This window comes from Echinops telfairi, unplaced genomic scaffold, assembly GCF_000313985.2.
Source record: "Echinops telfairi isolate 266 unplaced genomic scaffold, ASM31398v2 ScPeMD7_7468;HRSCAF=8506_0, whole genome shotgun sequence".
Classification (NCBI taxonomy): Eukaryota; Metazoa; Chordata; class Mammalia; order Afrosoricida; family Tenrecidae; genus Echinops; species Echinops telfairi.
In genome coordinates, this window is record NW_022111369.1 from 38,072,825 (window position 1) to 38,083,253 (window position 10,429).

Sequence of the window (10,429 nt, forward strand, 5' to 3'; positions counted from 1 at the left end):
GGGGCGAGTGGGCGGGGCTCTTGGCCTGTGATTGGTCCATCTGCCGACGTGGGCGGGCCAGGAGGCAGGCGCTCTCAGAATGGGGGTGTGTGGCGGCTGGTGCGGTAGTTTCAGTATAAACAAGGAACCGGACTCCTTGTGGGAATTTTCCCCTGTCTTCTTCCCGCGCGCTAGCGCTCCGGGTCCTTTGGCCGCGTTCGTGGCGCGCGGCACCGTCTGGAGGGCGAGGATCGCGGTCCATCTACCGGTAGGTTGCTCCCTGATTGGACTGTTCTCCTGGAAGGGCCGGAGCTGGGACCGGAACCGAGCCCGAGCCGGAGCCTGAGCCCGGCGGGCCGGAGGACGCAGGCGGGTCCCGCGCGCCTTGCCTCGCCTCGCCTCGGCTGCGCTGCGCTGAGTAGGAGCCGCGGCTCTCGGGGTGCGCGCCTCTGCTGCCAGGTGCGCCCCGAGGTGACGGGAGAGACTCGAACGAGCGCTCGTTCGCGTTACCTTGTGCAGAGTGCCTCTCAGAAGCCCCGGGTCGGAGGAAACCGACGCTGCTGGAGGCCGGGCTACCACGGGGGTGGTCTCGACCCCAACAGGTGCGGTGCAGAGTCTGGATCCGAACCGGAACCTCCTTGGCCTCCTGCTGTCCGGCTTCGGCCGATGTTGGTGCCATTTTTGAGATTTTGTCTGAGTTCTAGTTTTGTCATCCTGTGCACTGCTAGGTTGTTGCGGTCTCTTTCTTTGCTAGTTTTCAACGTGTGCGTGTTTTGTTGGTTTGTTTTGCGGGGAGAGTGGCGTTATTTTGGGTGTGGGTGCTAGATCGTCCACGGGCTGACTGTTAGAAAGGGCTAAGGAAGCAGAAGTCATGGGTTCGCTCCTGACGTAGTGATCTTCATTCATCCCTCCCGTTCACCTGGTGAACTTGAAAAACATCTAGTCACCCTGCTTTTGCCTGAGCAGGTGAGTCAGCTCAGGTCACCTGGCCAGGTGATAGAGTTAGCTGGGGGTTCCTGGAAGCCAGTATGAGAGAACCTGTTCGTGTGTGTGTGTGTGTGTGTGTGTGTGTACCACTCGTGTATCGCCTCCCTCCCTGCTCCAACAGTACCTACCGGCAAAAGCGGTGTCTCTAAGTCCTCTGACAGTAGGGAGGTTGGCACAAGAGTGCTCAGGATTATGAGCACAAGGAGATGGTCATGGGAGCGACTCTTCTGAATATAGATGTGACCATCTTCACAGATGAATCCAGTGGATGTGGCGTGTTTACGTGAACAAGCGCCATCAACACCTCCTAGGAGCCCTTCGTCAGCAGCGCCATGTGACGAGGGTCAGGAACTGCTGGTGTGCGTAGATTTATATTTAGCACCGGGCGATCCACAAGTCTGTAGTGTCTCTGGGAGGGTCTCGGAATGCGTCCCTAAAGGGGAAGCGTCCAGGGATAGGAGTTTTGCGCTCGTGGGTGATGTCTGGTACAGTCAGACTCAGATGATGTGAGTAATTAGCTTTTCCTTTGGAGAGCGCGCGGTAGCTAGAGCGGAACACGTGATGGCTGTGTCTTCATTTAAACCCCAGTTGGACCGTGGTGATAAGCCTATGTGCTCAGAAACAAGGGGGGTTACAAGTAATCGGTGTATGGTACTTGGTTTTAAGAGGAAACTTACTGGACAAAATGAGATTTACAGCAAATGAAGAGTTGTTTTCTAAATAAATGAACAAACCTTTCGCTGTTGAGGTTTTCCCAGCAGATGTGAGACATGAATGCCAGCTTATTCGATCATATAGTTAATGAATACTTTTTACAGAATGGGGGGCGGGGTGAGGGCTGCCCTCCGGCATTGAGCCTGAAGTCAAGGTTCTAGCTTAAGCCTTTTGAGTAAACAATGCTTGCAACGATGAGAACAGCCACAGATGGATGAGCAAGTTTCTTGTTGGCCTTCTTCCACTACTAGTGTGGGTCCCTCCTTTGTCTTTTAGAGGTAGCAGCATTCTGACTCCTGAGCCTACTGGTGTTGCACTTGGCGGTTGTCTAGGCATGTTGACTGCTAAGAATTCATTTTCCCCCCACAGTACATTTTCTGCCTTGTTCCCTTTAATGTGCTTCACTTGCCATTTTATCTGATATTACCACACCTGATACCTGGTGTGTGTGAGGTGGTTTGTCAAGCTATCTTTTGGAGTAGAGAATCGCCAGAAAGCATTTACATTTATTGTTCTTTCCCTCTTGGTTTATTGTCTACTCTAATATATTCTTAGGTACAGATTACCGAATCTGTGCTCACTATTATTTACTATGCCAGTACATAGTATACTGTTACTAAGATTTTACTTTGCTATTTGAGATTAACTGTTGGCAAACAGTACAATAGACCAAAGAAAACCCCTTAGGTCAGACATATCTGGAGAGGGGGAAATTTGAAGGAGAGACACAGGGGCAATCCCAGTGCTGGGTTAGACGCCTGCAGTATGACACAGGAAACCCAAGGAATCTTGTTCTTAATCTGGAAAGACTTCCTGGAAGAATTGCATTTTGGAGGAGCATTTAAATGGCACTGAAAAATCACCTCTTTGAAAAGGAGATTGGGAGTGGGAGTGAGGGTAGGGGTGGAGTGGGGGGAGATAGTCACCTTTGCTTGGAAGAAGAATCTAGAATCTGTAGAGCAGGGGTTGAGAATCCTGATTCTGATGCTATGCATAACAATGGAAGAGCTACTGTTAATTTTGTAAAGTCTTAAAGAGGGATTGCCTAAAATACTACATAAGAGTTCTTTGGTAGTTAGTGTTGAGCCCTCCTTCCCTTCATTTTTTCTAGAACTATCATCCTATTTTGTGCTGTTCTGCTTAAATATTTTTTTTAAATGAAGAGCTAGGCAATCCCTGATTCTCCTGACTTGATAGATGCTGTAGCCTCATGCTGGGGGCAGAGAGCTGCTGTAAGAATCAGGAGGCTTGGGTCCTGGGTGGCTGGAAACCTTAATAAGTCAACCCCTCTCTGTGCCTGTACCTGCAGTGTAGGAAGGATGGCCATGGGGTTGAAAGGAATGAGTTATGAGTTCCTTCCAGCTCGGTGCTGTACTGTTATTTCAGGTATCTTGCCGTGCCCTGTTCTGAGTGGAAGAATGAAGGGTGAAGTAAGTATAGCTATGTATTCAGCTATTCTCTCAAAGTCACTGCCAGTGAGTCATTGCTGATCCATGGCACTTCTGTAGGATAGGGTAGAACTGCCTCTCTGGGTTTCTGAGACTGTCACTCTTTATTGGAGTAGAAAGCCTTTTCTTTTTCCAGCAGAGCTTCTGGTGGTTGTGAACTTCCAACCTTGTACTTAGCAGCCCTGTGCTTACCCACTGCACCACTGGGGCTGTAGATACTTGGAAATGAAGAGAGGAGAAAGACATTTATTTTTCTTGGTAAAATGTATGTAGAAGTTTCCTATTTCTTGAACTGTGTTTTGTTTTTCTTTTACAATGTTTTAAAAATAAGTTACCAAGGTAGTTGAGTCACAATTTATTTTTCACTTGATTTGGGATTACCATGTTTACTAATTAAATGACTCCTCAGGACTATTGCGAATTATCCCCAATGGATTTCATGTAGAGAAACGCACTTTGCTTTGTGTTTTAATAAATTGCTAACCAGATTTCCCCAGGACAACAGAGGACTAGCTTTGTTTTTCTTCCAAAGAAACCAAAATGAGTTACCTATTCAATGCAGAAGCCTCTTCTTTCATCAATGTGGTATTGCAAAGACTGTTTTTTAACAGCAAAGCAAAATCCAAGTTCACTCTTTGTATGGAAGCCTGTAGCACAAAAATCAAATAATACAGCTATATCATTCTAGTTTGGGAGAGAAGTAATACCTTCCCTCCTCAAAATTACTCTGATTTCCAACTCCACCCCCCACCCCCACCCCTGCAACTGGGAACCCTAGTAAGCATTTGGGGCTTGGCTCCAAAGGAGGCACTTATCTTGGAATTGCTCATTTTTTGTTCATGTGCCAAAGAGTGGGTTGATTCCGAGTCATCGAGACTTCATTGTTTGCACACTGAACACATTACCTTTTCCTTCCAGGGAGTTAGCAGAGGTGTAGACTTTCTACAGTTTCCAAAGACTTTTCGACCACTCTGCTTGTAGGGCTTCCCACGGATAAGGAAAGGAGTATGAGGATAATGTGTTAGCCATCCCACGGCTCAAAATAAGCCAGGCTTCAGATAGGCAGATCCTTGATTTTTACCTTTCACTCAAACCCCGTGGTCAGGCGCCCCTGTGTGAAAGCAGAGGTTGGTTGTCTTCTCTATCTAGCAGCATAGACAGAGGCTCAACATCCTTGTGTTGCCGTCGAGTTTCCATAAAAAATTCATCACATACGTATAGCCCACTGTGTAGTGTGTGTGAGAGAGAGAGAGACTTAGACTTTAAGGTGTAATATGTAAACTTTCTAATTTAGACCTCTGGAACCTTAAGTGAAAAACAAAAAAAGAGGGAGCCCTGCCTTTGAACACTCATCTCACCAAAGTGCAAAGTTCCTTTGGAATCCAGCGGAATTGGGAACCAGTAATTCCAGGATATTAAATCAAACCTCTCCCCACAAAACAAATATGCTCTCAAAGTTCAACTGTGATAGGGAAGCCTTCAGCTACTTTAGTTTCTCCCCCCTGCCCCCCACCTGTGCTTTGGAAACATGCCAGCACAGGATTTCAATGGAAAGGAAAGGGTAGTGATTAACATAAAGGCATTGCATTTATTAAGCACCTCACTGCAGCACTGAGGTGAACTAGGAATTGGGGGTAAAGAAAAGCATGATTTATTTTTCCTTCGACTCGTACCTTGCTTCCCCCCTCCCATGTTCTTGACTTTAAAGGAAGTGCTGACTTGGCATTCTGGATGGATTTGGCTTTGGTCCCCACACCCCTCTTTTCCTCAACCTGCTTTCCAATTTGTATCGTCACCTGAAACCGCCTTATCCTGGTGCACCTGCTTCATCATAAATAACTGTGCAAAAAGCACTTGCTAATTCAAACACCGTCTGCTGTTTAGAAGAAGGTGGCTTTTCATCTGCGCTTTGGTGGATTTGAAACCATTAGGCATGCCTTTCAAATCCATTCATCCCGTCAGTCCCCGAGCCCCGGCTTCCTTGCTGCTGGAGCAATGTCAGGCTGAACTTTTGCAGACTCCCTGGGAGGACGTGATCTATCTCTGTGACTGTATTAGCTGCCCCTGTAAGACATCTTGTCTGCCAACCAACCTTTTAGCCTACCAGGTTAATTTTAAGACAGAATTTGCACCGTGAACACCAGGGCTGTGTGTCTTTTCACCCCATTGGGCAGTTTGCTCACAAAACCCATTTTCTCCATGCTGTTTTGGTGGCTCTCATTCCTCTTGTAGCCTGGCTCTTTAGAAAGAAAACCAAACAACAACCAAACACCAGTCATTTTCCTACTGTCTGCATTTTCTTTCTACTCCTAAGTGCTGTCTTCTTTTCGGGGGTGTGTGTGTCTATTTTAATATTCTTCCCAAACCAGAAGAGTTACTCTTTCATTTTAAAGCCTACTTGGTTGGCAGTGCCTGCAGATACAGGAATGCTACGAAGGAGCCCACCTGACTGTTAGCCCAGTGCTCTTTCCAGAACGTGGTTCCTCTTCACCCATAGATCAGGAGTAACTAAATAAGACCAGAGTTCTGTACAGTCCAGCACACTGACTTCTTAATCCGAGGTCCATGAACCCCCTGAAAGTAAATATAAATTAGCAGATATTTTTCTCTCGGGGTGGGAGGAGATCGGAAAGGTTTGTGATCTCAACCAAGAACTACTTGCCTAAGAGAACACATTCTGAGCTGTGAAGAGTTGATTTACAGATGAACGTGGCAAACTACAATTGCGCAAGGTGCGGAACTTGCTCTCTGCCTCCTGTCACACTTACTGGGAGTGACTGCAGCAGAGCTGCTGCTTCCCAGGTATCCCACAAACCTCTGCTCTTCCAAAGGCAAAGGCGGCGCCAGCTTCGAAGGCCACTGCCACAGCGGATTCCTGCCGCTTCTGAACTTGCTGCTCAGTCACACACATTGTATTGTGAAGGAAGAGTCACTGTTTTTTGTAAATAGTACTTTTGGCTAGCAGCTCCCCAGAGGCTAGGCTGGGCAGGCTGCGTGCTGAAGAAAAGTAGCCGACAGAAGGCTGTGGGAGGTAGGTCTTGCTCACTGCCCTCCAGTCAGTGCCCATCCCTAGTGACACTAGAGGACAGGGTAGGACTGCCCCCGTGGTTTCTGAGACTGTGACTCTTTGTGGACATAGAAAGCTTCATCTTCCTCCCCCAGAGAGTGGTACATTTTGAGCCTGCAGAATTCATACCCCCCTTTGACAAACCCCCCCCCCCCAAAAAAAAAAGTAAGAAAAACCAAAATACAAACAACCCCAAAAAAACCCTGCTGCCATCTAGTGGATTCCTGCTCATGTGTTGCATGTGTGACCCCGTGTGTTACAGAGAAGAATTGCACCATAGAGCTTCCTTGGCTGTCATCTCTGCAGAGCTAGGTCACCAAGCCTTCAATTCCACCGGACCTCTGGGTGGGTTTAAACCACCCATCTGTAGGTTAGTCTCTTCCGAACTGTTTGTGCCACCTCGGGACCCCTTGCAGGACCCCAGAGACAGAAAGTCTTCGTTGTGCGAGCAAAAGGAGAAAGTGAGAAGGTGTGCGGTGGATACGAAGGCATCCGAGTGGCACTGAGATAAACAATACATGGAAGCCATGGGCAGATCAGCAATACCCTGAGCAATTCTTCCCCAGGGACATCATGAGCAAACAGTTCCTAGTGTTCCCAGGAGTGGCGGGGGGTCCTCATCTCTCTCATACTTTGGTTATTGGGGTTCTGTTCTTAAAGAATAGCCAAACTCATCCTGAAACCCCCGACCCCTTCACTTTGCTTTATTTCAAAACTGAAAATGGTAGAACTGAAAATGAAACCATAAACCCGAGCCACTGCCACCAGGTCGATTCCAGCTCCTCGCAGCCCCGTAGGGTTTTCTGAAGTGTACATCTCACGGAAGCAGGCAACTCCACCTTTCCTGAAGAGCAGCTGCTGGTTTTGAACCGCTGGCCTTGGGGTGAATGCCTCGCTCCCACAGCTCAGTGCCTAGCACAGGGCTCCATCAGGGCTCTTTAGAACTAAAGAACTGAGCATCAGCTCTGAGGAAGCACTCAGACCCGGCTCTTAGTGCTGTGTACTTAGAGGGAAGACATTTGAGAAGGAATAGGCTCCCACGTTTATCTCCTAAGAGGTTTAAGAACGTGCTTTCACAGACAGTACATTCTGTCTCGTTCACAACACTGACCTTTCTCCTTGTTTATCAAGTACATCTATTACGCAGGCTGCGGATCTTTCCAGAGCACAGGCAGACAATTCACTCACTGGTTAAAGATTGCTCAGTCATAGATAATGAACATTATGACCCTTCACTTTCTTTGGGCCACGTATCTCATTAACATTTCTCACTGGAACGCTATCTTAAAAGCACGTGTAAACAAATGTTACTGCCCTTCATTGGCTCTCAGATACTGTCAACTGGAAGATGCCGTGTTATTTCCTATATTGCCCAAAGAAGCTGTACATGAAACAGTGACCTCTTTTCCCCTCACATTGGTCGTTTGCATGGATCCCAATTTAGAAGACACTAAGATCTTCTAACAGTATATATAAAAATCTCTGACATCTCTCTGTCTAGGTAGGACTGTGCTTCAGTTGCGAAGGTCAGTCGCTTAAATAGTGCTGTTGCTGACAGTGTTGCCTTTTTATTAGAGTAATTTATGATGCTGATAAGTCTTCGAGCCAGGATTCATGTACAACATGTAGAACATATCAGTTATTCTGCTAGCCTACAATTTGGGGGAGACTGACAGGCTTTTCATTTTTATTGCTAGACATTCAATGTTCACAGAAGGTCGTTGGCAGTGTGACATGATGTGCTGTAAAATTTGAGCCTAGCATCTGGCGACCCTACCCCGTCTGCCCCTTACTAGATGTGTAATCCCCAAGGATGTTTTTTGGAACCTCAGTTTCTCAGGCCGAATGGAGTGGTGGTCGACTAGAAAAAGGCACGTGTAGGCAGTACACGTGTAGGCAGTACACGCTTACACAAGTGGGAGCTGCTGCAACTCCCTGAGTCTTCCATGTCCTGGATTGTCTTGAGAGGGGACGGAGAGGACTGGAATGTGGTGACCTCAGCCAGCCCACGTGACCCCAACAATCCTGGGACAGAATGTGCCGCTCAGGATGGGCAAAGAGCTGGAGGAGTTGCGCAGCGGAGGCATCCTGCGTTATCGGGCGACGTAGAGAAATGTGGCCGTGACGTCTGACTAAGGGTCCTTGGAGTGCTTTGGATCTCTGCAGTTGGTTGCCTCAGTGCTGCAGGTTCAGTCAGTGCTGTGGAGGCGGTGCCGGGGAAACAGAGTCAGCTCACTAGCCGACAGCACTGAGGGCTCATTAGAAAGCAGAAGACAACCTGTACCGTCCACTCTTCTTACACCGGAGTTTTAAAAAATACAATAAGCTGTCCAAAACCAAAAGCCAGACTGAGTGCCGGGGAGTCGATTCCCACTCAGTGACCCTCTCAGGCCAGGTAGAATGGTCCTTTGGGGTTCACCCGAGATAAATGACCTTGGCTTGCATTCCAGAGTGTTTTCGGAAAGTTTATGGGAACGCTTCATTACTTTTTCATTCACAATTTCCACACGCTTTTTGAAGACCCCTCCTATTGTACCTCCTCCGGGAAATCCTGTGAGCAGTAGATGCCCAGAGAATAAATACTACAGAACTTTCTTGCCGTTGTCTTCATAATAACGCTCCAAGAAGAGAAGTTTACCGTTCAAACGCAGGCACCTTTGTTAGAATTTAGAAAGGGGTGAGAGAGTACAGCCGGACATAGTATTTCGGCTAAAAATCATCATCCTGGGAGGAGCTGGGAGGGCCCGAGCCTTTCTGACGTTTGCACAGCTCGGGAGCACCGGGGCCAGAATTGGAGTAAGTCTGAACCCTTGTCCACTTTACAGGAATAAAGAATCAAAGTGTTCAAATGCTTGGCGGCTTCAGGTGCTGACTCCTTGAAAGGGAACTCTGAATGGCTCACGTCCATTCCAAGAGTCCGTGCTTGCTGTGAACGGGGCACTGGTGAAAGCTCTGCCGACTTCTCTTCTTCCAGGAGCGGAGGGTCCCTCATGGACTGGCAGCCAGCACCTGTCTGTCAGTGAAGGCACTGCCTTCCAAACGGCAAGGGCTTCGCCAGCCCTTTTAGACAACAGCGCCCTAGAAAGAAAGGCCTGGCATCCACTTCAGAAACCAAGTAGCGACGGCCCTGTGGTGGTTCAGTCTTCAGCTGATCATGAGGAGGACCTGGGACCTGGCAGCCTTTTGTCCTGTGGTGCATGGGGTGCTCCATGAGGTGGCAAAACAGCACCTTGTTGATATTCCTAAGGCAGCAGGCTTGCAGGGTCCGGGACATTAGCTGAGCTTACTGTGCATGTTCACCACATGCTGTGTGATGTGTGATCTTAGTCCAGCCACCTCACCCCTCACCCCCCACCTCCCACCCCCCACCCTCGGGGTCACAGTTTGCCCATGGATGAGCCGAGGAGATTCGACCAGGCTTCGGATGGCACAGCAACGGGGTCTTTTGCTGATCACACAGAGCACATGTTCTCCCCTGAGCTAGAGCCTCGGACTCCTGCTCACTCACCTTCCGCCCCAAACCAACCATCTTAAACGTGTGGCCGCTGGGAGTGAAATAACTCCACTGGCCAGCCTGGACCCGATGCTTCCTGCAGTCCTTCTACACTCCTCATGCTTCCTGGAATCCCCAAATCCAGGCCAAATCACTTAATTTAGGCTATTTCATAGCAACCAGTGAGAAAAATATATACATGGACCCTGTCAGGAAAAAGCAAACAAACTTTCAACACCCCTAGATGCATAATGATTGCGTGAGTCCTGTTGGTCCTGTAGATGAAGAACCAGATACTTACTGCCCTCTGTAACCAGAGAAACACACACACACACACACACACACACACACACACACACACACACACACACAGAGCTTGTCTTCAAGTCCCTTCTCATGCATGATGACCCAGGTACTGCAGAGCAGGATGGAGCTGGGGGTGGTGGGTGGTGGGGTGGTTCCTGGGCTGTAATCCTTACAGAAGCCAATCTCCAGGCTTTTTGTGCACTGGCTGGGCTCAAACCACCAACTTTCTGGTGAGCAACTGAGCATAAACTGTTCGTGACCCCCCGGGGACCTCAGACTGTCATAAGCTTGGAAAACAGGAGCAAGCACATCCAGGCAGGAGGGGCCCACTGGAGGATCTCCAGAGCGACTTTTCTCATCTTCCCAGGTCTGGCTCCCCCTGCCTCCTGGGGGGAGGGGAGACAAACCTTTTTTGTTTTATTTTTTTGACTCTTC

General features: G+C 48.5%; 1 protein-coding gene across 4 annotated transcripts in view; it reads left to right on the forward strand.

The window, feature by feature from the left end:
* Positions 1 to 10,429, forward strand: part of RASGEF1B (RasGEF domain family member 1B) — a 757,783-nt gene that overhangs the window by 711,622 nt on the left and 35,732 nt on the right. The window contains exon 1 of one of the 4 annotated variants that reach the window (XM_004703225.3): positions 142 to 247. The exons of 2 other annotated variants lie outside the window; for them this stretch is intronic. The gene's annotated coding sequence lies outside the window, so the exon portion shown is untranslated. Of the gene's footprint in view, positions 1 to 141; positions 248 to 516; positions 582 to 10,429 lie in introns of those variants that run through there. One more of the 4 variants, XM_045284138.1, reaches the window with a different exon arrangement.